We start from the raw sequence: 23,505 nt of genomic DNA, 5'->3' as shown, positions 1-23,505 counted from the left end.
ACCAGGAAACACTAGCTTGTGAAAACACCACTTGTTGTAGTATTGTTGCCTTTTAATAACCTCGGCAGTCTTCAAAGGATTTTCATTGGGTCAAAAATTAAAGTTGAGTCACTTGGCTAAAATCTGTTCTCTTGGAACACACTGGAGTGTTCCTGATGCCTGTGTGTATATCTAAACCTTTATAATGTAAGAGGATGAGCACGTAGCACAGAAGTTTTATCTTGATATCATTTGATGCTACCATGGTTTGTTCAAAAGCATTCTCATAAAAGAAGTTGCAAGAATTATTTTCAGGACCGTGTATGAACATGAGGCACATAATTCTGACTACAGTAGTGGGAGTGGTGAGTTTAATTCCACCCACACACCCTTATTAACTGAAAGCATTATTTCCAAGCTGCAAGACTTCAAAATCCTGGTTCCAGCAGCTATGCTGTCTGCCAGTATCCCATAAAACTTTATTTCCCTAAGGTTTCCACAATATGACATATTTGGATCATGTTCAGTTCTTACCTTCCCCTGTGTACATTTGTTTCGTGTATTTTTATTGTTCTCTTAATTATCTGCACGTAGATATTAATTCCAGAATGTACAAATAGGCACCATTGTGATTTCCCCACCACACTTTATATGATAACATCACTTATGAATGCTATTTACAAGTTTCCAGGCAGACGTGCGGTTGATCTAAATTTGTGGGACAACAGCATTCAGATATCTGCTTTCAATTTGTGTGCATGTTTCCCCCTGTTATTTTCCCTTTTTTATGACTGTATTAATTGTTAGCAGAAGTCTCTATGACATGACTGAGCAATCCAACAATGGAATGTAGCAGATTAGAAATTATTGTTTTGCTTCATCTGAGAAACGTGTCAATACAGCCTAATTCTTATGTCTTGGGGATATTTGTGTAGTGATACGCCACTTAATTCTCAGCATGTGGGCACTAGCTGACCACTGGGACATGAACTGTCCTAACATTGATGCTTTTATCGACCCATTTGACACGATACTTGCAGAAATGATGAATCAAAAACTAACCCATCAGTAAGGGAAACGGGACATGTGGGAATTGGTATGTTGCACCTCACTAAGTCTTAAGGCATTAAGGCTAAGGATTAATCCAAAGAGGCTGTGAAGGGCATCAAAGCCATATCCTAGCCTCATGCCTCAGTGAGTTAGCAGCAGAATGGAGAGCAAAGGGCCCTGTGGTCTAATCCGGAGCATTGACTTACTATTTGGTCAGGTTTATTTCCATAAATTTCTTCTGACACACAATGCGATACTTCTTTCATTGAAAAAGAGAACTTTAAAAAAGTATAAATAAAATTACTAACCACTTAAGAATATGGTTTCAAAGGATATGAATAAAAGCCATAACTTTTAAAGCCTGTAACCATGAGTAATCTAGGCTGAAAGACCCTGACAGAGTTACAGTGAGACCAACACTGAGGCTTTGAAAGTAGTCAATTAAAGGAGATGGCATGGGTCTTTAGACTGAGATAGAGTGTAACGTGAACTAGTCGATCAAGAAATAACATGACGAGGAAATGCCTCTGAACCCTACCTAGTGCAATATAATTGCTACTGTCACCTCTGCAAACAGTTCAGGTGAATATACAACTTTCCACTGATCTAGAAAATGGATGGAATATTCAGTTTCTCTCTCTCTCTCTCTGTCTTTCTCTCTTTCTCTCTCTCTTACATGTTACCAATTGTTTTCAATCCTGATTGCATTTTAGAAATATCCAAGAAACTTTTAAAAATACTAATGCCTAGACTCATCCAGAGAAATTGAGGCAGAATCTCTAGAGGTGTGGCTGAGGCATGGGTATTTTTAAAACTCTCCAAGTGACACAAATGAGTATCCAAACTTGAGAGAATTTTGGAGGTTCTAATCAATAGCTTACTCAGTATAAACAGCAGTGTGAGATACATGAGTATATTATGTATCTATGAACAAATTCCCAGAGTAGATTACAAGCTCCCCCAAAATAATTTGTTCCATAGTAATATTAAACAGTCACTGCCAACTGCTTAGTAACTGTTTGGGGGTTTTATTTTGCCTTCTTTCCTTTTCCTTTTCTTCTCAACCAAAAAAGAGGGAAAATCCCTTATACTTTCTAAAAACAAGAAAAAAAGAAGATTGACTATACTACACTTATGTGTACATTTATTTATAGGGAAATGTTTCTGCATTATGCTACTAAGTGACAAATGATTGTCCGCATGGGTCAATCTTTTTTCCTTTATAGAATACAACTCTCAGCATCCATCTATAGAGTCAACTGCTATCTTCACTCACTGTTAAAATAAAGAGTCCTTCTTTTTCTTCCCTCTGTCCATACAGGCTAATAGCTGGCTATATTTACTTAATACAAAAGATGAAAATATAGTAACATAGCAAGAGCAATAAATGATGGCTGCTAATCTTTGGCCTCATGTACACTCCCACAAATGTTTGCTCAGAAAGTGTTTAAGAAATGTTTCCTGAGTGCCATCAGGTGCATAAGAGAAGATCATGTTGGATTCCCTGGAGCTGCTCCATAAATTTATACTCTGAGTCATTTTACATTTGTGAAAAGCAGATGGTAAGAAGGGATCAGACTTGCAAGAGATCTATTAACGCCTAGGAGCGTGAGAAAGTAAGGAGAACCTTCAAAACGTGATACAGATCTGATATCCATGGAAGGACAGAGGAAAGGAAGGTAGAATGAATAAGAAGAGTCTCAGACTACATTGTAGTTCCAAGAAAGGTTTGGCAAAGCCAATGGGACATCCTAGAGCCAAACTCACCTGTTGGGACAGTCTTGTATTCACAGGAATGGCCTGCTTTCTTGGCCACACCAGGCTCTGTCCTGTGCTGGTAACAGTAACTGGAACGATCAGTCAATCATGATCCCTGTAATAGGAGATCTGAGTGTCATGTTTTTAAGGTTACCCCAGTCCATCCCTGTGCTACATATATCCATTTCTCCATGATGCTTGGTGGCTCAGCTCCACCATGGTTCCTATGGGCTTATCTTCCCAAAGAGAACCTTAAAAGTGGAAGGTTAGTGAGATGAATAACAGTCTCTCTCTTTGCAAGTGATCTCAGGGCTACAACTGGTACTCATACTTGCCCCTTCTCCAGTACCAATTCTAAATACAACTGACCTGATAAAATGGACCAGAGATCACCTGAATGTGCAGAAGTTGCACTACAGGAAAGGAACTTTGAAAGGATGAGACTTGGAGCTTATGTAGGGTGGCTGGCACTTCTGATGTTCCTCCTCTCTGAGAGGTGGAGCAACTGAGAGAGAGAGAGACAGAGATGAGAGACTTGGACTGTACAGCATAAACAAGTCCCCTTTATGCTGCTTCTAAATGTAATCAAATGGCTTTGCTCTGGGGGAGATAAGAAAATAGAGTCCAGATTTATTACATTAGAATGCAAGCAAATGGCACTTGAGCAATGCAGAATCTGTTAATTTCCAAAGCCTGTTTACCATGCAATTATTCCAGTGGTCCCCAACCTTTTTGGCACCAGGGACCGGTTTCGTGGAAGACCATTTTTTCATGGATGGGGGGTGGGTGGTTCAGGCAGTAATGCAAGCGATGGGGAGATGGGGAGAGCAGATGAAGCTTTGCTCCTGCTGTGAGGCCTGGTTCCTAACAGGCTGTGGACCAGTCCATGGCCCGGGGGTTGGAGACCCCTGCTTTACTCAGATTTCTAGTAATCTTTGCTTGGAAAGCTGTGACATTGCAGAAAAACGGGACTATTCACAAAGCCTTCTTTCGCACCATCACTTCATCTTGACAAGGTGACTCAAACTTTCATTCCTGAGGTTCTGAGCTCTTGCCAATTATACAGGTCTTAGGCCAAGTCTTCAGAGTATGTTTGGACACTATTACCATGGGTCCAGGGAGTATCAAGGGGTGTTCAAGTATGTCACTTGTGTTCCATATGGCTTCCTCTTTGACTGCATATTGTAAAAACAGCCCTAATCCCTCTTACTGATCAAGATTGATTACTCCTACCATTATGGTGACTTTTCTGTACACCTACTGATCGTCCCAATTTTCCTGAAACTACGGGGGACATGGTGCCATATAAAGCATGCGCTCTGATTTAGTGCAAACACTACATCTGGAAGGACAGCATTCTGTCCATTCAGAGTTTGCCTCCAAGGTGGTGATTTATCCATGTCTTTAGAAAGCCATTCTAAAGCCAGAAATTGTGTTTCCAAGTCAATGGGTCATGATTTATCCAGTCTTAAACTCCAGACCCCTTGATCAACACCATTAAAATCCAATTCCAGGGTTGCTTCCTTGACTCCTGCTTGTACTCACTAGCTATTTTTGCAATTTCTCCAATATGTAATCTCTTTTCTCTTTTATCAGACCTTGTACATCCTTAGCCAAGTTATGCTGAGATTTAAACTAGTCCTCAGCTTGTGGGTCAGCAAAAGTGTTATTGGAAGCTACTGAAAGGTCACAAGTCCCTTATGGTAGACAAGCTTTTGCAACATCTTCCAAAAGGAGAAGTGCTAGCTTTGGATGAAAAAATGTGGGACATCTCTTTAAACTCATAATGTTCAGGAGTCTGCAGAGTCATTCTCAGACATTCCTCCAGAAGTTCCATCCACACTTTAAGGTTCAAATCTGCCTTGTCAGGGTATTCAAACATCTCTTGATCTCCACTCTGACAGATCTTTGGTATACAGCTCAGCCTTTACTGTTGGAGGTAAGGGCTTTTTTGTAAGTTACTAAAGAGGTCTCTAACTGCTTGCTAATTGCCCTTTGTTTCTCATTATCCCTCCACAAAGAGTCAATACAGATTAGCAGTAACAAACAGCTCTGCTCTATTTATAGTCATAGTTCCCACCATATCTTACAAATGCCAGAATCACCTACAACTTCAAGGATATTTCCCTCCACAAGTTTATTTCCCTGGGTCTTAAACAGGGAAATATTTAGTTAGTGGGTAATCATCTTGTGCTCAGAACTGTCTATGCCCCAAAACTACTCAGAATGACGTACTTTTCACCAGCACAGGGGATAGTGAATCAATCTCAAATCCTCATTTTAACACCAGTTTTCTTGAACTATTCTATTTTCCATTTACATTAGTGTGGGTTCTCCAAGATGCTGAAGTCAAAATGGGATTAGAGATGAAAGTGGGATGGAGGGGCAGCAGAAGAAAGTGGAAAGAATATTCAGCTTATGATATAAATATCAATCTTGTGTAAGAAAATGGTGATTGGAATTAAGGTTATTGTAGGACATGTTGCAGATTACAGTACAATTTGAAGAACGCTGGGGTTGGGTAGCTGAGTGCTCTCAAGACAAAGTTGTGCCTTGGAAGTGCCCTGCTTTTCACTGAAATGGGTCCACCTTAGGACTTCCTCTGTGCTCAGTCATTGGCTAGGAACAGGACATAGAATATATGGCCTCAGTGTTACTGCAGTGGTGAATCCACAGGGACAGAAACTAGTATCATTGGACAGTTATGTTCCACAGAGCATGAGATCTGACTGGTCTATTTTCATAAACACCTCTACATGTAAGTCTAAGTAAATTGTATTCAGGTAGGTTCCTGTTACCAAAACCAAAGAAGGAAATTCAAAAGGTGCCAAGTAGACCCTAATGTTGATTTACAGGAGAACTCCATGGGAAATCAACTTACCTCTTGCACTGAGAAGAATCAACACCATCTCTTGGTGAGACTTCTGGGATCACACTTAAAAAAAAGAGAGAAAGAGAAGAATTTCACTTGACACATATTGGGTTCAGGGTACTGTTGGGAATCTGAAAAATATTGAAAATGTCCAAAAGAGTTGGGAAAGTAGAATGCAAGCTGGATAGACAATTTAGGAAAAGTAATTCAAATTTTTATCCTCTAGGTACTTTAGTGGAATGCATAGTAGATATAAAGACACAGAAGAATGATGTAAATATAGTGTGTGTGTGTGTGTGTGTGTGTGTGTGTGTGTGTGTGTTTAAGGCATGATTTAGTATCACTAATTTTATCTCATGAATGCCAATAAATTAAAAGTTGAGATGCAGAAAGTAGCTTGAGAATACAAAAATAACACTATAATTTGACTATTTTTTAGTTCCATGAATTGTTTATATGTGGAATCCTAAAATAAACTGTGTTTTCAAGATGCCCTCAGGCTACATCCCTCAATGAACATATTTTCAAAGAGAACAGATACAGAAGTATCACTTTTAAATTCTGATCTTGACGAAACATTGTGAGTAAACATAGGTAAAACATACCCAGTATTTCTGTTTTAAGATAGCAAATTCTCCTTGTGAGACATGGACACACATATATGCAGACATACATTTATCTAGATCTCTCTATATATATAGGAAATTATTAAATAAAATTATACATTTGAAATAAGAGCATTAATTCATGAAAATCATGCCAAATACATGAATGCAAAGCTTTTCAAAACTTTTTCAGTCTTAGAGCAAATGTAAAATTCAAAAGTTCCAGGTATGTAAATGAAAACAGCCTAGCTAAAAGGAAAAAAAAAGAAGCCAGTTAAAAGTATCTTCTCAAACATTCTAGGGTGCCCCAGGATGAACCATTTAGAAAGCCAAGATCAGAGCAGATCTCTGAATGTAGATCAAGTTTTATCAAAGCCAACTACTTGGTCTGCAAGTGGAACAAAAGACATAGTTTAACAAATGCAGAAATAATGAGGGTTTCAGATTTCTAACCGAGGCTCCAAAAGATATACTCCAGTCTAAAATATCAAAGCATGGGAGTTCACAACTGAAACTGTACTATTGCCACATAGAATTTCTGCATACCATAGGCAGAATTTATAAAAGCAAAAATTTCAGTCACTTCCTCTTTGTATTTCTCTAATGAGAAGAAAATATATGCTAGATCTAGCCTACAAGAAATTTGCAAATTTCAGTATTTATGTTGGTTGACCCAAGAAATCTGTTGATTCTATGGAAAATTAAACTCATTACTCTCCCGCAGATTCTCAAGATGCTAAATTTCAAAATACTGGCACCAGTCACCAAAAGACCATATTTCAAGGTTGCAAATTTGAAGTTGTGTCTTGGGTGATGGTAATATGTTACAATGAAATATAAAAATGCATATAAATAATAAGGATAACTTAATTAATTATGCAAAACTTTGTTTTGAGATCTCAAAATAACTTCAATCACTTTCTTGTCCATCTGGTTCTGAGCATATGAAATAGAATCAGATCTATATCATCATGAATTCATGTGCTTGATCTTCTATTTGTTATCTAGGTGATTTAATTCATATCAATCTCAATTTCCACATATTAACATTGGGAATACTATTATTACTCACCTTGTAGTTAAGATGAAATAATAAAACTAAACTACAGTGGCTTATTGGATACCTTAAAAATGTAGTCATTACTATAATGTTATTAATACCTTCTCATTAAGTATGTAACAATTTGAATGTTCAAAAAATTATATAATGACTTCTTTATTAAATAAATATGCATTTTCATTTCAATGTATATCCATTATGTTGTCTTTTGATTGCTGAAAAAAAATTTTTTTTTAACAATTAAAGCAATAGTTGCCCAGATTGGTTCCAGATGTCAGAGTAGAAGGACATGCACTCACTCCCTCTTGCAAGAGCACCAAAATCACAACTAAATGCTGAATAGTCATTGACAGGAAGACACTGGAACTCACCAAAAAAGATACCCCACATCCAAAGACAAAGGAGAAGCTGCAGTGAGATGGTAGGATGGGTGCAATGACAATAAAATCAAATCTCATAACTGCTGGGTGAGTGACTCACAAACTGGAGAACAATTATACCACAGAAGTCAACCCACTAGAATGAAGGTTCTGAGCCCCATGTGAGGCTTCCCAAACTGGGGGTCTGGCAATGGGAGGAGGAGTTCCCAGAAAATCAGACTTTGAAGTCTAGAGGAATTTGATTGCAGACTTTGACAGGACTGAGAGAAACAGAGACTCCACTCTTGGAGGGCACACACAAAGTAGTGTGTGCACCAGGACCCAGGGGGAAGGAGCAGTGACCCTATAGGAGACTGAACCAGACCTACTTGCTAGTGTTGGAGGGTTTCCTGCAGAAGCAGTGTTTGGCTGTGGCTCACCACGGGGACAAGGACACTGGCAGCAGAAGTTCTGGGAAGTACTCCTTGGCATGAGCCCTCCCGAAGTCCACAATTAGCCCAACCAAAGAGCTTGTAGCCTCCAATGCTTGGTCACCCGAGGCCAAAAACCCAACAGGGAGGGAACACAGCCCCATCCAACAGCAGACAAGCAGATTAAAGTTTTACTGAGTCCTGCCCACCAGAGGAACAACCAGCTATACCCACCACCAGTCTCTCACAACAGGAAGCTTCCACAAGCCTCTTAGCCTTATCCACCAGAGGGCAGACAGCAGAAGCAAGAAGAAGTACAATTCTTCAGCCTGTGGAACAAAAACCACACTCACAGAAAGATAGACAAAATGAAAAGGCAGAGGACTAAGTACCAGATGAAGGAACAAAATGAAACCCGAGAAAAACAACTAAATGAAGTGGAGATAGGCAACTTCCAGAAAAAGATTTCAGAATAATGATAGTGAAGATGATCCAGGACCTCAGAAAAGAATGGAGACAAAGATCAAGAAGATGCAAGAAATGTTGAAAAAAGATCTAGAAGAATTAAAGAACAAACACCTAGAATAATTAAAGAACAAAAAAAAAAAGAGATGGGCTATACAATAACTGAAATGAAAAATACACTAGAAGGAATCAATAGCAGAATAACTGAATCAGAGGCATGGATTAGTGACCTGGAACACAGAATGGTGGAATTCATGGCAATGGAACAGAATAAAGAAAAAAGAATGAAAAGAAATTAAAACAGCCTAAGAGACCACTGGGACAACATTAAACGTACCAACATTCTCATTATAGGGGTCCCAGAAGGAGAAGAGAGAGAAAGGACCCAAGAAAATATTTGAAGAGATTATAGTCAAAAAATACCCTAACGTGGGAAAGGAAATAACTACCCAAATACAGGAAGTGAAGAGAGTCCCAGGCAGGATAAACCCAAGGAGAAACATGCCAAGACACATAGTAATCAAACTGACAAAAATTAAAGACAAAGGAAAATTATTAAAAGTAACAAGAGAAAAACAACAAATAACATACAAGGGAACTCCCATAAGGTTAATAGCTGATTTCTCAGCATAGACTCTAGAATCCAGAAGGGAATGGCATGATATATTTAAAGTGATGAAAGGGAAGAACGTACAACCAAGATTACTCTATCAGCAAGGATCTCATTCAGATTCGATGGAGAAATCAAAAGCTTTACAGACAAGCAAAAGCTAAGAGAATTCAGCACCACCAAACCAACTCTACAACAAATGCTAAAGGAACTTCTCTAAGTGGGAAACACACAGAAAAAAAGGACCTACAAAAACAAACTAAAAACAATTAAGAAAATGGTAATAGGAACATATATATCAATAATTACCTTAAATGTGAATGGATTAAATGCTCCAACCAAGACACAGGCTCACTGAATGGATAAAAAAACAAGACCTATCTATATGCTGTCTACAAGAGACCCATTTAAGACCTAAGGACACATACAGACTGAAAGTGAGGGGATGGAGAAAGATATTTCATGCAAATGGAAATCAAAAGAAACCTGGAGTAGCCATACACATATCAGACAAAATACACTTTAAAATAAAGAATGTTACAAGAGATAAGGAAGGACACTACGTAATGATCAAGGGATCAATCCAAGAAGAAGATATTACAATTATAAATATATATGCACCTAACATAGAAGTAGGTCAATACATAAGGCAAATGCTAACAGCCATAAAAGAGGAAATTGACAGTAACACAATAATAGTGGGTGACTTTAACACTTCACTTACACAAATGGACAGCTCATCCAGACAGAAAATTAATAAACACAAGCTTTAAATGACACAATAGATCAGAAAGATTTAATTGATATTTATAGGACACTCCATCCCAAAACAACACATTACACTTTCTTCTCAAGTGTACATGGAACATTCTCTGGGATAGATTACATCTTGAGTCACAAATCAAGCCTCGGTAAATTTAAGAAAATTGCGATCATATCAAGTATCTTTTCTGATCAAAACACTATGAGATTAGAAATAAATAACAGGGGAAAAAAAGTAAAAAACCACAAACACTTGGAGGCTAAAACATATGTTACTAAATAACCAAGAAATAACTGAAAAATCAAAGAGGAAATCAAAAAATACCTAGAGACAAATCACAACAAAAACATGATGATCTAAAACCTAGGCGATCCAGCAAAAAAGTTCTAAGAGACAAGTTTGTAGCAATACAATCTTACCTCAAGAAACAAGAAAAATCTCAAATAAAAACCCTAAACTTACATCAAAAGGAACTAGAGAAAGAAGAACAAACAAAACCCAAAGTTAGTAGAAGGGAAGAAATCATAAACATCAGAGCAGAAATAAATGAAATAGAAACAAAGAAAACAATAGCAAAGCTAATAAAACAAATAGCTGGTTCTTTGAGAAGACAAACAAAATTGTTAAAACTTTAGCCAGACTCATCAAGAAAAAGAGGGAGAGGACCCAAATCAATGAAATTAGAAATGAAAAAAGAGAAGTTACAGTGGACACTGCAGAAATACAAAGCATTATAAGAGACTACTACAAGCAAATTTATGCCAAGGACAACCTGAGAGAAATGGACAAATTCTTAGAAAGTTATAACCTTCCAAGACTGAACCAGGAAGAAATAAAAAATATGAACAGACCAAGCACAAGTAATGAAATTGAAACTGTGATTAAAAATCTTCCAACAAACCAAAGTCCATGACCAGATGACTTCACAGGTGAATTCTATCAAACATTTAGAGAAGAGCTAACACCTATCTTTCTCAAACTCTTCCAAAAAATTGCATAGGAAGAAGCACTCCCAAACTCATTCTATGAGGCCACCATCACCCTGATACCAAAACCAGACAAACATACTACAGAAAAAGAAAATTAAAGACCAATATTACTGATGAACATAGATGTAAAAATCCTCAACAATATACTAGCAAACAGAATCCAACAGCACAAAAAGGATTGTACACTATTATCAAGTGGGAGTGGGATTTATCCAAGGGATATAAGGATTATTCAATATATGCAAATCAATCAATGTGATACACCATATTAACAAATTGAAGAATAAAAACCATATGGTCATCTCAATAGATGCAGAAAAGGCTTTTGACAAAATTCAACACCCATTTATGATGAAAAACTCTCTGGAAAGTAGGCATAGAGGGAACCTACCTCAACATAATAAAGGCCATATATAACAAACCCACAGCAAGCATCATTCTCAATGGTGAAAAATTGAAAACATTTCCTCTAAGATCAGGAACAAGACAAAGATGTCCACTCTTGCCACTATTATTCAACATAATTTTGGAAGTCCTAGCCACAGCCATCAGAGAAGAAAAAGAAATAAAAGGAATACAAATTGGGCAAGAAGTAAAAGTGTCACTGTTTGCAGGTGACATGATACTATACATAGATAATCCTAAAGATGCCACCAGAAAACTAATAGAGCTAATCAATGAATTTGGTAAAGTAGCAGGATACAAAATTAATGCACAGAAATCTCTTGTATTCCTACACACTAACAATGAAAGAACAAAAAGAGAAATTAAAGAGCAATTCCATTCACTATTGCAACAAAAAGAATAAAATAACTAGGAATAAACCTACCTAAGAAGGTAAAAGACCTGTGCTCAGAAAACTATAAGACACTGATGAAAGAAATCAAGGAAGACACAAACAGATGGAGATATATACTATGTTCTTGGATTGGAAGAATCAATGTCGTGAAAATGACTATACTACCCAAAGCAATCTACAGATACAATGCAATCCCTATCAAATTACCAATGGCATTTTTCAAAGAACTAGAACAATAAATCTCAAAATTTGTATGGAGACACAAAAGACCCCAAATAGCCAAAGCAATCTTGAGTGAAAAAAATGGAGCCAGAAGAATCAGGCTGGCTGACTTCAGACTATATGACAAAGCTAGAGTAATCAAGACAGTATGGTACTGGCACAAAAACATAAATATAGATCAATGGAACATGATAGAAAGCCAAGAGATAAACCCACCCACATATGGTCAACTAATCTATGACAAAGGATGCAAGGATATATAATGGAGAAAAGACAGTTTCTTCAGTAAGTGGTTCTGGGATAACGGAGCAGAAGCTACATGTAAAAGAATGAAATTAGAACACTTCCTAACACCGTACACAAAAATAAACTCAAAATGGTTTAAAGACCTAAATGTAAGACTGGACACTATAAAACTCTTAGAAGAAAACATAGGCAGAACACTCTTTGACATAAATCACAACAAGATCTTTTTTGTCCTACCTCATAGAGTAATGGAAATTAAAACAAAAATAAACAAATGAGACCTAATGAAACTTAAAAGCTTTTGCACAGCAAAGGAAACTGTAAAGAAGACGAAAAGACAACTCACAGAATGGGAGAAATAATTGCAAATGAATCGATGGACAAAGGATTATTCTCCAAAATATATAAACAACACATGCAGCTCAATATTAAAAAAAGAAACAACCCAATCCAAAACTGGGCAGAAGACCTAAATAGACATTTCTGCAAAGAAGACATATTGATGTCCAAGAGGCACATGAAAATCTGCCCAACATCACTAATTATTAGAGAAATGCAGATCAAAACTACAATGAGGAATCACCTCACACCAGTCAGAATGGCCATCATAAAAAAATCTACAAAAAATAAATGCTGGAGAGAGTGTGGAGAAAAGGGAACCCTTCTACACTGTTAATGGGAATGTAAGTTGATACAGCCACTATGGAAAACCGTATGGAGGTTCCTTAAAAAATTAAAAATAGAGCTATCATGTGACCCAGAAATCCCACTACTGGGTGTTTACCTAGAGTAAACCATAATTCAAAAATACACATGCACCCCAATGTTCCTGGCAGCACGGTTTACAATAGCCAGGTCATGGAAGCAACGTAAATGCCCATCAACAGATGAATGGATAAAGAAGATGTGGTACAATGGAACATTACTAGTCACAAAAAGGAATAAATTGGGTCATTTGTAGGGATGTGGATGGATCTAGAGACTGTCATACAGAGTGAAGAAAGCCAGAAAGAGAAAAAAACAAATATTGAATATTAACACATATATGTGGAATCTAGAAAATAGTACAGATGAACCAGTTTGCAAGGCAGAAATAGAGCCATATATGTAGAGAATAAATGTATGGACACCAAGGAAGGTGAGTGGGATGAATTGGGAGACTGGAACTGACATGTATACATTAATATGTATAAAATAGATAAATAATTAGAACTTGTATAAAAAACGATAAAATTCAAAAATTCAAATTAAAAGAAAAAAGATGAAGAAATCCTTTAAAATAAATCAATCAATCAATAGTTGCCCAATACTAATGTGAATAAGAGCTTGTAAAAACATGCATTTTGCATCTGTGAACCTGCATTTTAATGAAGCACCACAGATAATTTTATATAGGTTCATTTTGGACAATACTGACATAATGATTTCTAGGAATAATTTACATGTAGTGTTATAAGTGGTGTTCAATTTCAAATGAAAAGCTTTTTGGATTTTGCAATAAAATAAATCTGTTAAGGAAAGAATGTTTGTATCCCCCCCAAATTCATATGTTGATGCACTAACCTCCAACATGATGGTATTAAATGGTAAGGTCTTTGGAAGGTAATTAGCTTTATATGAAGTCATAAGGATGGAGCCCCCATGATAGGATTAATGGTCTTCTAAAAATTGGACAGGCATCAGAGCTTCCACAGTGTGAGGACACACTGTGAGAATTTGGTTATCTGTAAGCCAAGAAGATGATCATCACCAGAACCCAACCATACTGGCACTGTGATCTCAGACTTTCAGGCTCAAGAAGTGTGAGAAATTAAATTCATGTTTTTTAAGTCTCCTAGGATGTAGTATTTTGTTATGACAACAAACTGAATATTACAAACCCAAATCATCCAAAGCATTTGTTTGACTTAAAACATGCCCTCACAATGAGATATTATTTCACACTTGTCCCAACAGCTAATCATCAAAAAGTCTACAAACAATAAATGCTAGTGAGGATGTGGAGAAAAGGGAACCTTCCTACACTGTTGGTGGGAATGTAAACTGGTGCAGCCACTATGGAAAACAGTATGGAGGTCCATAAAAAACTAAAAATGGAAGTACCATATGATCCAGTAATTCCACTGCTGGATATATATCTGAAGAAAACAAAAATACTAACTCAAAAAGATACATGCATCCCAAAGTTCATGGCAGCATTATTTACAATAGCTAAGATATGAAAGCAAAATAAGTGTCCATCAACTGATGAATGGATAAAGAAGATGTGGTATGTGTATAAAATGGAATACTACACAGTCATGAAAAAAGAATGTAATTCTGCCATTTGCAACAATGTTAATGGACCTAGAGGGTATTATGCTTAGTAAAATAATTCAGACAGAGAAAGACAAATACTGTATGTTGACACTTATATGTGGACTCTAAAAAATAAAACAAATGAATATGTATAAAAGAAAATAGAAACATATTCACAGATATAGATAAACTAGTAGATACCAGTGGGGAGAAGGAAGGAGGGAGGGGAAAGATAAAGGTATGGATTTAAGAGCTACAAACTACTACATATAAAATAACTATGCAACAAGGATATATTGTACAGCACAGGAAAATATAGCGATTATTTTGTAATAACTTTAAATAGAGTATAATCTATACAATATTGAATCCCTATGTTGTATACCTGAAATTAATGTAATCATCTATACTTAAATAAAAAATAATAAAAAAGGATGTGACAATATATAAAACATGAAATACTTATGACAGAATAATATAAAATGTATACTCATTTCTGACACATTAATTTGGTTTATCTGTCTCCTTAATATCTTTACTGCATGTTTTTTGTTTTGTTTTGTTTTGTTTTTTGTGGGACGCGGGCCTCTCACTGTTGTGCCCTCTCCCATTGCAGAGCACAGGGTCTGGACGTGCAGGGCCAGCAGCCACGGCTCATGGACCTAGCTGCTCCACGGCATGTGGGATCTTCCCAGACCGGGTCACCAACCCATGTCCCCTGCATCAGCAGATGAACTCTCAACCCCTGTGCCACCAGGGAAGCCCAAGTAACATTTTTTTTGAAGAATTTATTCCCTTTTCTTTGAGCCTCCAAATGTCACACACATGACACAAGGTGCTTAACAATAAATTGTTTACTAGAATTTATTGCTGTTACTCAAATTTATTTTAGCCAAAATAATGGAAACTGTGAACTAACACCTGCACAAACATATTAAGATTAATGAAAAGAAAAAAGTTCTGTTAGAAATGTTTCTGCATTCAAAAGGCAAAAACATATTTCACAATAAATTTAATGGTAAAGTAGTAAATATCCTTTATTTTATTTTCTACTTCACTTATACAACAAAATTCAATATTCAATATATTCAATATCTATTTATGTTCTTGCTACTTTTCTTTATCTAAGATTGCTTGCGATAGCTGTTTTTGAAGAAATTGATTAGAAAAAACTATATGTATGTATATATAATTTTCATCTTTCAGTCTTGTGTGTGTGTGTATGTGTGTGTGTTCATATAACATCCAGGATTTTTCGTTGTATTTATTGGAAAGAACAGGAACAAGTGTTGGTCTACTCCATCTCATCTTTGAGTAGGAGATTTTGAAAGAAGAAAATGTTCTGAATTGCCAAGAAAAATATCCAATACAGATCTCAGCAAACATATATGAACATCTCCCCAGTGTTGTGTATGTCAACATTGAATAACCAGCTCTCTGGGATAAAAATTTTTGTCTGAGGAACAGAAAGAAAAAAGGTTGAAGACAAGTTAACAGAGTCTAAGGGGCCACTGGGACACCATCAATGGACCAACATATACATTGTGGGAGTCACGGAAGAAGAAAAAAAGAGGAGGAGACAGTATTTGAAAAAAATGGCTTAAAATTTCCCAAATTTGATGAAATATATAAATATAAACTTCTAAGAAACTCTACGTATTCCAAGTATGGTGAACTCAGAGATGTGCACAAAGACACATAATCAAACATTCAAAAGACAAAGACAAAGAGAGAATCCTGAGAGCAGCCAGATGGAGGTGACTCATCACATATGAAGAATCCTCAATAAAATTATTAACAGGTTTCTTATCACAACATTTGGAGGCCAGAAGTCAGGAGGCCTATATATTTAAAGTGATAAAAGAGAAAAATTGTTAACCAAGAATCCTATACTCAGCAAAACTGTCCTTCAAAGGTGAGGCAGAAATTAAGACATTCTTAGACAACAAAAGCTGAAGAAGTTTGTTACCACTAGACCTGCCCTTGAGCAAGAAATGCTCAACAGAGTCCTGCAGGGGTGAAATGAAAGGACACAAGGCAGCAACACAAAATCACATGTAGAAATAAAAAACTCACCAAATGTAAACATGTGGACAATTATAAAAGCCAACATTATTGTAGCAATGGTTTGCTACATATGTTGCTAAATATGTATAATAGCTAAGATATGAAAGCAAAATAAGTGTCCATCAACTGATGGACAACCTATTTTTCTATAGGACTCAAGAGATGAAAACATTTTTAAAAATTATTGCTCTAAAAGCTAATACTATTATAACTGTGGTTTACAACTTAATGCTTTGTTTGAAACATAATTTAAGACTCTAATGCATTTAAAAGAATTATTAGTTAGTGTTTTAGTGTATGCTATATATAAAGATGTAATTTTGTGACCTCAACAACCAAAAGGGGTGAGGACAGTGCAGTAAGTGGGCAGAATTTTTGCATGTTATTGAATTTAAACTGGTAAAAATTCAAATCAAGACCATGTGTTGGTGCCATGCAGATTTGGTGGGAACAAAGCTAGAGTGGCTTCAGTAGGCCATCTTGGTTGGGCAGCAGTTGCTTCTGCCTTTGGGATGGGGAATAGCACATCATCATCTTTGGGGAACTCAGCAACTGCTCCTGTGAATCAGACCCAAGAAACAATTTCTGATAACTGGGTGATGATTGCCTCAAAAACATCCTTTTCTTACAGTACAATGGCAAACATACTTTCCCATGACATGAATGTTAACTATAAAGTGGTGGAATTGGACATGCTTGAATATAGAAGCCAGTTGGAAGATATTCTTTTCAAAATACACCAGTGAAAGAAGTGTGCCAAGAATATTTGTCAATGGAACTTTTATTGGAGGTGCAACTGACACTCATAGGCTTCACAAGGAAGGTAAATTGCTTCCACTCTTACATCAGTGTATTTTTTACAAAGTATGAGGAAAGAATTTTAGTGATATGTGCTCATAACTTTGATACTAAAATGTCAACTATATAAAGTGATAATGCCTGATAGTGTATTTTAAATATTTGAAAGTTTTAAATTGGAAAATTATCTCTATGAAAAAATCATAATGAACAATAAATCACTGTGAAAAACTCAGAAATTCAAATTAGTGTTATAATTTTAAAATTATAAATGTAATCCTCATGGTAACCATAAAGAAATAGATAAATAACATACACAAAAAGAAAAGAGAAGAGAATTAAAATATTCCACTACAAATAATGAACAAAACTCAAAGGAAAAGACCAATGCAGGGAATGAGGGACAATAAAGCTGTAAAGCATGTAGAAAACAAATAGCAAAATAGAAGTTCTTGCTTATCAGTAGTTACTTTAAATGTAAATGGAAGAAATATTCCAATCAAAAGACAGAGGTTGGCAGAATAGCTAAACACACATTATCCAAGTGCATGCTGTCTACAAGAGATCCACGTCAGATCCAAAGAAAGACAAATAGACCAAAAGTGAGAAAATAGAAAAAGATATCCCATGCAAATAGTAACCTAAAGAGAATATGGTAGCTATACTAGTATTAGAAAACGTAGACTTTAAATCAAAAGAGTTTACAAGAAACAAAGAATAACATTATATATTATTAAAAGATTTAATACAGCAGAAACAACAATTATAAATATTTATTTACAGACAATAAGAAACCGTCAAAATATAGGAAGTAAAAATTGACAGAATTGAAGAAGTAGTTCTATAATAATAGTTGAAGATGTTAATAACTCACTATCAATAATGGGTAGATAAACCAGATAGAAAAAAGTAAGAAAATAGAGGACTTTAACAGCACATTAAATTAACTATATCTAACAGACACATATAGAACACTCTACCTAATAACAACAACATACACATTCTTCTCAGGTGCACATGGGATATTTTCCAGGAAAAAGCATATATTAGGTCGTAAAGTGAGTCTTAAGAGATTTTAAAAGTTAGCTTTCATACAAAATATATTCTCCAATCCAATGGGATAAAGTTAGGAATCAATAACAGAAGGAAAACTAGAAATTTAACAAAATATGAAAATTAAACAATACTTTCTTAACAAATAGATCAAAGAAAAGATCATCAGGGAAATTAGAAAATACTTAGAGATGAATGAAAATTAAAACACAACTAACAAAACTTACAAGATGCAGTGAAAGTAGTGCTAAGGGGAAATACATGGCTATACAAGATAACATTAGAAGAAGCAAGAAAGATCTCAAATCAAAAAGATAATTTTAAAACTTAAGGAATTAGAAAAAAAAGAGCAAACTAAACCCAAAGCTAGTAGAAGGAAATAAATAATAAAGATTAGAGCAGAGGTAAATGAAATAAAAAATAGAATAAAATAGAACGTAATCAATGAAACCAAAAGCTAGTTCTTCAAAAAGATCAACAAAATTAACAAACCTTTAGCAAGATTAAATACAAAAAAAAGAAAGAGAAGATTCATATTACTAAAATCAGAAATAAAAGTGGAGCAAGTCCCGGAAGCCCACATTCCGACCCTGACAAATCTTCCTCCGGTCACACAGGTCACAGTCCTGAGCCCCGCCCCCATCAAAGCCTCCTCTGGCCATGTGGGTCAGTGGACCCAAGCACCACCCACCTCCAAAGCTTCTTCTGGGTATGCTGGACTCTGCAGCCATGCCAGTGGAAGCCCACACCCCAGCTGGCCTACGCAGGTACCTGTGTTCTGGGCCAGCTTCAGGAGCAGACACTGGTGAGAGGAACATATGCAGGGGTGGGGCTGACAAAGTGGTTCAGAGACCTACCTAGAGGTTTTGGAGGGTATATTGGGGAGGTGGAGATTCACTGTAGCTCACTATGGGGGCATGGATACTGATAGTGGAGGCACCAGGGAATTTTTTAATTTAATTAATTAATTAAAATTTTTTCCTTTTAATTTTTTTACATTGTTGTTCTGTTTTGTAGTTTCATCTTCTTTTTTATTTTTTCCAATTTATTTTACTAATTTTATTTTATCTCATTTTTTATTCTTTGTTATTGTTCTGCTCTTTTTTGCTTGTTGTCTTTTTCTGTTTGTCTTGTTCACTTGTTGGTTTGTTTTTTCAATATTTTTGTTTTGTTATCTTCTTTTTTATTTTATTTACTTTTTTTTTCTTTTTGTCATTTTTCAGTGTCTTCAGTTCATTTAGCTTTTCGTTTAGTTTAGTTTAGTTTTGTTTTGTTTTCTGTTTAGGTTAGTTTTGTTTTTATTTTTGGTTTCAGTTTTTGGGCTCTCTTGTTTGGGTGTCTTCTTGTTTCTGGCTTTCCTTGTGTTTTGTTGTTATTGTTGTTTGCTTGTCAGTTTGTTTTTCATTTGCTTGTATTTGTTTTTGTTATTTGTCTTAGGTTTTATTTGTTTTCTTTTCTTTGTGTGTGTGTGTTTGTTTTTGTTCAGTTTGGTTTTTATTATCTGCCTTGGGCTTCCTTTTTCTTTTTTTTTTTTTTCCTGAGCCATGTGGTTTGCAGGGTCTTGGTTCCCAGGCCAGGTGTCAGGCCTGAGTTCCTGTTGTAGGAGCACCAAATCCAAGCCACTGGACTACCAGAGAAATTCATGTCCCAGGAAATATGATTAATTGGTGTGAGTTCTCATGGAAGTCCTCATCACAGCAACAAGACCCAGCTCCAACCAACTGCCTGCAAGCTCCAGTGCTGGACTTCTCAGGCCAAAGAACCAGCAAGACAGGAACACATCTGCACCCATCAACAAAAATAAGAAGACAAAGAAATATGTTACAGATGAAGGAGCAAGGTAAAATCCTACAAGACTAAATAAATGAAGAGGAAATAGGCAATCTACCTGAAAAAGAATTTGGAGTAATGATAGTACACATGATCCAAAATCTCAGACATAGAATGGAGGCATGGATTAAGAAAATATAAGAAATTTTTATGAAGGACCTAGAAGAACTAAAGAACAAACAAACAGTGGTGAACAACACAATAAATGAAATGAAAAATACACTAGAAGGAATCAATAGCAAAATAACTGAGGCAGAAGAACGAATAAGTGAGCTGGAAGATAGAATGGTAGAAATAACTGCCAAGGAGCAGAATAAAGAGAAAAGAATGAAAAGAAATGAGGACAGTGTCAGAGACCTCTGGGACACATTAAATGCCTTAATGTTCTAATTATAGGGATATCAAAAGAAGAGAAAGAGAAAGTGTCTGAAAAAAATATTTGAAGAGATTATAGTCAAAAACTTCCCTAACACAGGAAAGTAAATAGCCACCCAAGTGCAGGAAGTGCAGAGACTCCCATACAGGATTAACCCAAGGAGAAACATGTGAAGACCCATGTTAATCAAGCTAACAAAAATTAAATTCAAAGAAAAAATATTAAAAGCAGCAAAGGAAAAACAACAAATAATATACAAGGGAATCGCCATAAGGTTATCAGCTGATTTTTCAGCAGAAACTGCACAGGCCAGATGGGAGTGGCAGGATAGATTTAAAGTGATGAGAAGGAAAAACCTACAGTCAAGATTATTCTAACCATTTCAATGGAGAAATCAAAAGCTTTACAGACAAGCAAAAGCTAAAAGAAATCATCACCAACACACTAGCCCTACAACAAATGCTAAAAGAACTTTTCTAGGTGGGAAACACAATAGAAGAAAAAGATCTAAAAAATAAACCCAAAACAATTAAGAAAATGGTAATAGGAACATACATATATATAATTACCTTAAATGTAAATGGATTAAATGCTCCAACCAAAAGACACAGACTGGCTGAATGGATATTAAAAAAAAAGAAAAACACATATATATTGTGTCTACAAGAGACTGATTTCAGACCTAAGGACACATACAGACTGAAAGTGAGGGGGTGGAAACATATTCCATGCAAATGGAAATCAAAAAAAAACTCAGAGTTGCAATACTCATGTCAGACAAAATGGACTTCAAAATAAAGACTGTTACAGGAGACAAGGAAGGATGCTACATAATGATCAAGGGATGAATTCAAGAAGAAGATATAACAATTGTAAATATTTATGCACCCACCATAGGAGTACCTCAATACATAAGGCAAATGCTAACAGCTAAAAAAGGGGAAATCAACCATAACAAAAAAATAGTGGGGGACTTTAGTACTTCACTTACACCAAAGGCAAGATCATCCAGACAGAAAATTAATAAAGAAACACAAGATTTAAATGACACAATAGGCCAGATAGATTTAATTGATGTTTATAGGACATTTCATCCAAAAACAGCAGATTACACTTTCTTCTCAAGTTCACATGGAATATTCTCCAAGATAGATCACATCTTCAGTCACAAATCAAGCTTCAGTAAATTTAAGAAAATTGCTATCATATCAAGCATGTTTTCCGACCACAACACTCTGAGATTAGAAATGAATTACAGGGAAAAAAAAGTAAAAAACACAAACACATGGAGGCTAAACAGTATGTTACTAAATAAACAAGAGGTCACTGAAAAAAATCAAAGAGGAAATCAAAAAATACCTAGAGACAAATCACAATGAAAACATGATGATCCAAAACTTATGAGATGCAGCAAAAACAGGTCTAAGAGGGATGTTTGTAGCAATACAATCCTACCTCAAGAAACAAGAAAAATCTCAAATAAACAACCTAACCTTACATCAAAAGGAACTAGAGAAAGAAGAACAAACAAAACCCAAAGTTAGTAGAAGGAAAGAAATCATAAACATCAGAGCAGAAATAAATGCAGTAGAAACAAAGAAAACAGTAGCAAAGATCAATAAAACTAAAAACTGGTTCTTTGAGAAGACAAACAAAATTGATAAAGCTCTAGTCAGACTCATCAAGAAAAAGAAGGAGAGGATTCAAATCAATAAAAACAGAAATGAAAAAGAAGTTACAATGGACACCACAGAAATACAACGCATTGTAAGAGACTACTACAAGCAACTCTATGTGAAGGACAACCTGGAAGAAATAGACAAATTCTTAGAAAGGTATAACCTTCCAAGACTGAATCAGGAAGAAAGAGAAAATATGAACAGACCGATCACAAGTGCTGAAATTGAAACTGTGATTAAAAATCTTCCAACAAACAAAAGTCTAGGACCAGATGGCTTCACAGGTGAATTCTATCAAACATTAAGAGAAGAGCTAACACCCATCCTTCTCAAACTCTTCCAAAAAAATTACAGGGGGAGGATGACTCCAAGCTCATACTATGAGCCTACTATTACTCTATATCAAAACCAGACAAAGATACTACAAAAAAAGAAAATTACAGACCAATATCAGTGATGAACATAGATGCAAAAATCCTCAACAAAATACTAGTAAACAGAATCCAAAAACACATTAAAAGGATCATACACCATGATCAAATGGAATTTATCCCAGGGATGCAAGGATTCTTCAATACACGAAAATCAATCAGTGTGCTATACCATATTAACAAATTGAAGGAGAAAAACCATATGATCATCTCAATAGATGCAGAAAAAGCTTTTTACAAAAATCAACACAAATTTATGTTTCAAACTCTCCAGAAAGTGAGTATAGAGGGAATGTACCTCAACATAATAAAGGCCATATACAACAAACCCACAGCAAACATCATTCTCAATGGTGAAAAACTGAAACCATTCCTCTAAGATCAGGAACAAGACAAGGATGTCCACTCTTGTCACTATTATTCAATATAGATTTGTAAGTCCTAACCATGGCAATCAGAGAAGAAAAACAAATAAAAGGAAAAAAAAATTGGAAAAGAAGTAAAACTGTCACTGTTTGCAGATGACATGATACTATGCATAGATAGTGCTAAAGATGCCACCAGAAAACTACTGGAGCTAATCAGTGAACTTGGTAAAGTTACAGGATACAAAATCAATACACAGAACTCTCTTGCATTCCTATACGCTGAAAATGAAAGATCAGACAGAGAATTTAAGGAAACAATTCCATTTACCATGGCAACAAAAAGAATAAAATACCTAGGAATAAACCTATGTAAGGAGGCAAAAGACCTGTACTCAGA

At 35.7% G+C, this 23,505-nt stretch overlaps 1 pseudogene; it reads left to right on the top strand.

The window, feature by feature from the left end:
* Positions 1-17,085: 17,085 nt before the first annotated feature.
* Positions 17,086-21,972, top strand: LOC137210765 (glutaredoxin-2, mitochondrial pseudogene; annotated as a pseudogene).
* Positions 21,973-23,505: the final 1,533 nt, after the last annotated feature.

Source organism: Pseudorca crassidens, chromosome 17, assembly GCF_039906515.1.
Source record: "Pseudorca crassidens isolate mPseCra1 chromosome 17, mPseCra1.hap1, whole genome shotgun sequence".
NCBI lineage: Eukaryota > Metazoa > Chordata > Mammalia > Artiodactyla > Delphinidae > Pseudorca > Pseudorca crassidens.
Note: the sequence above shows the minus strand (reverse complement) of the source record. Positions and strands in the feature narration are given on the sequence as shown.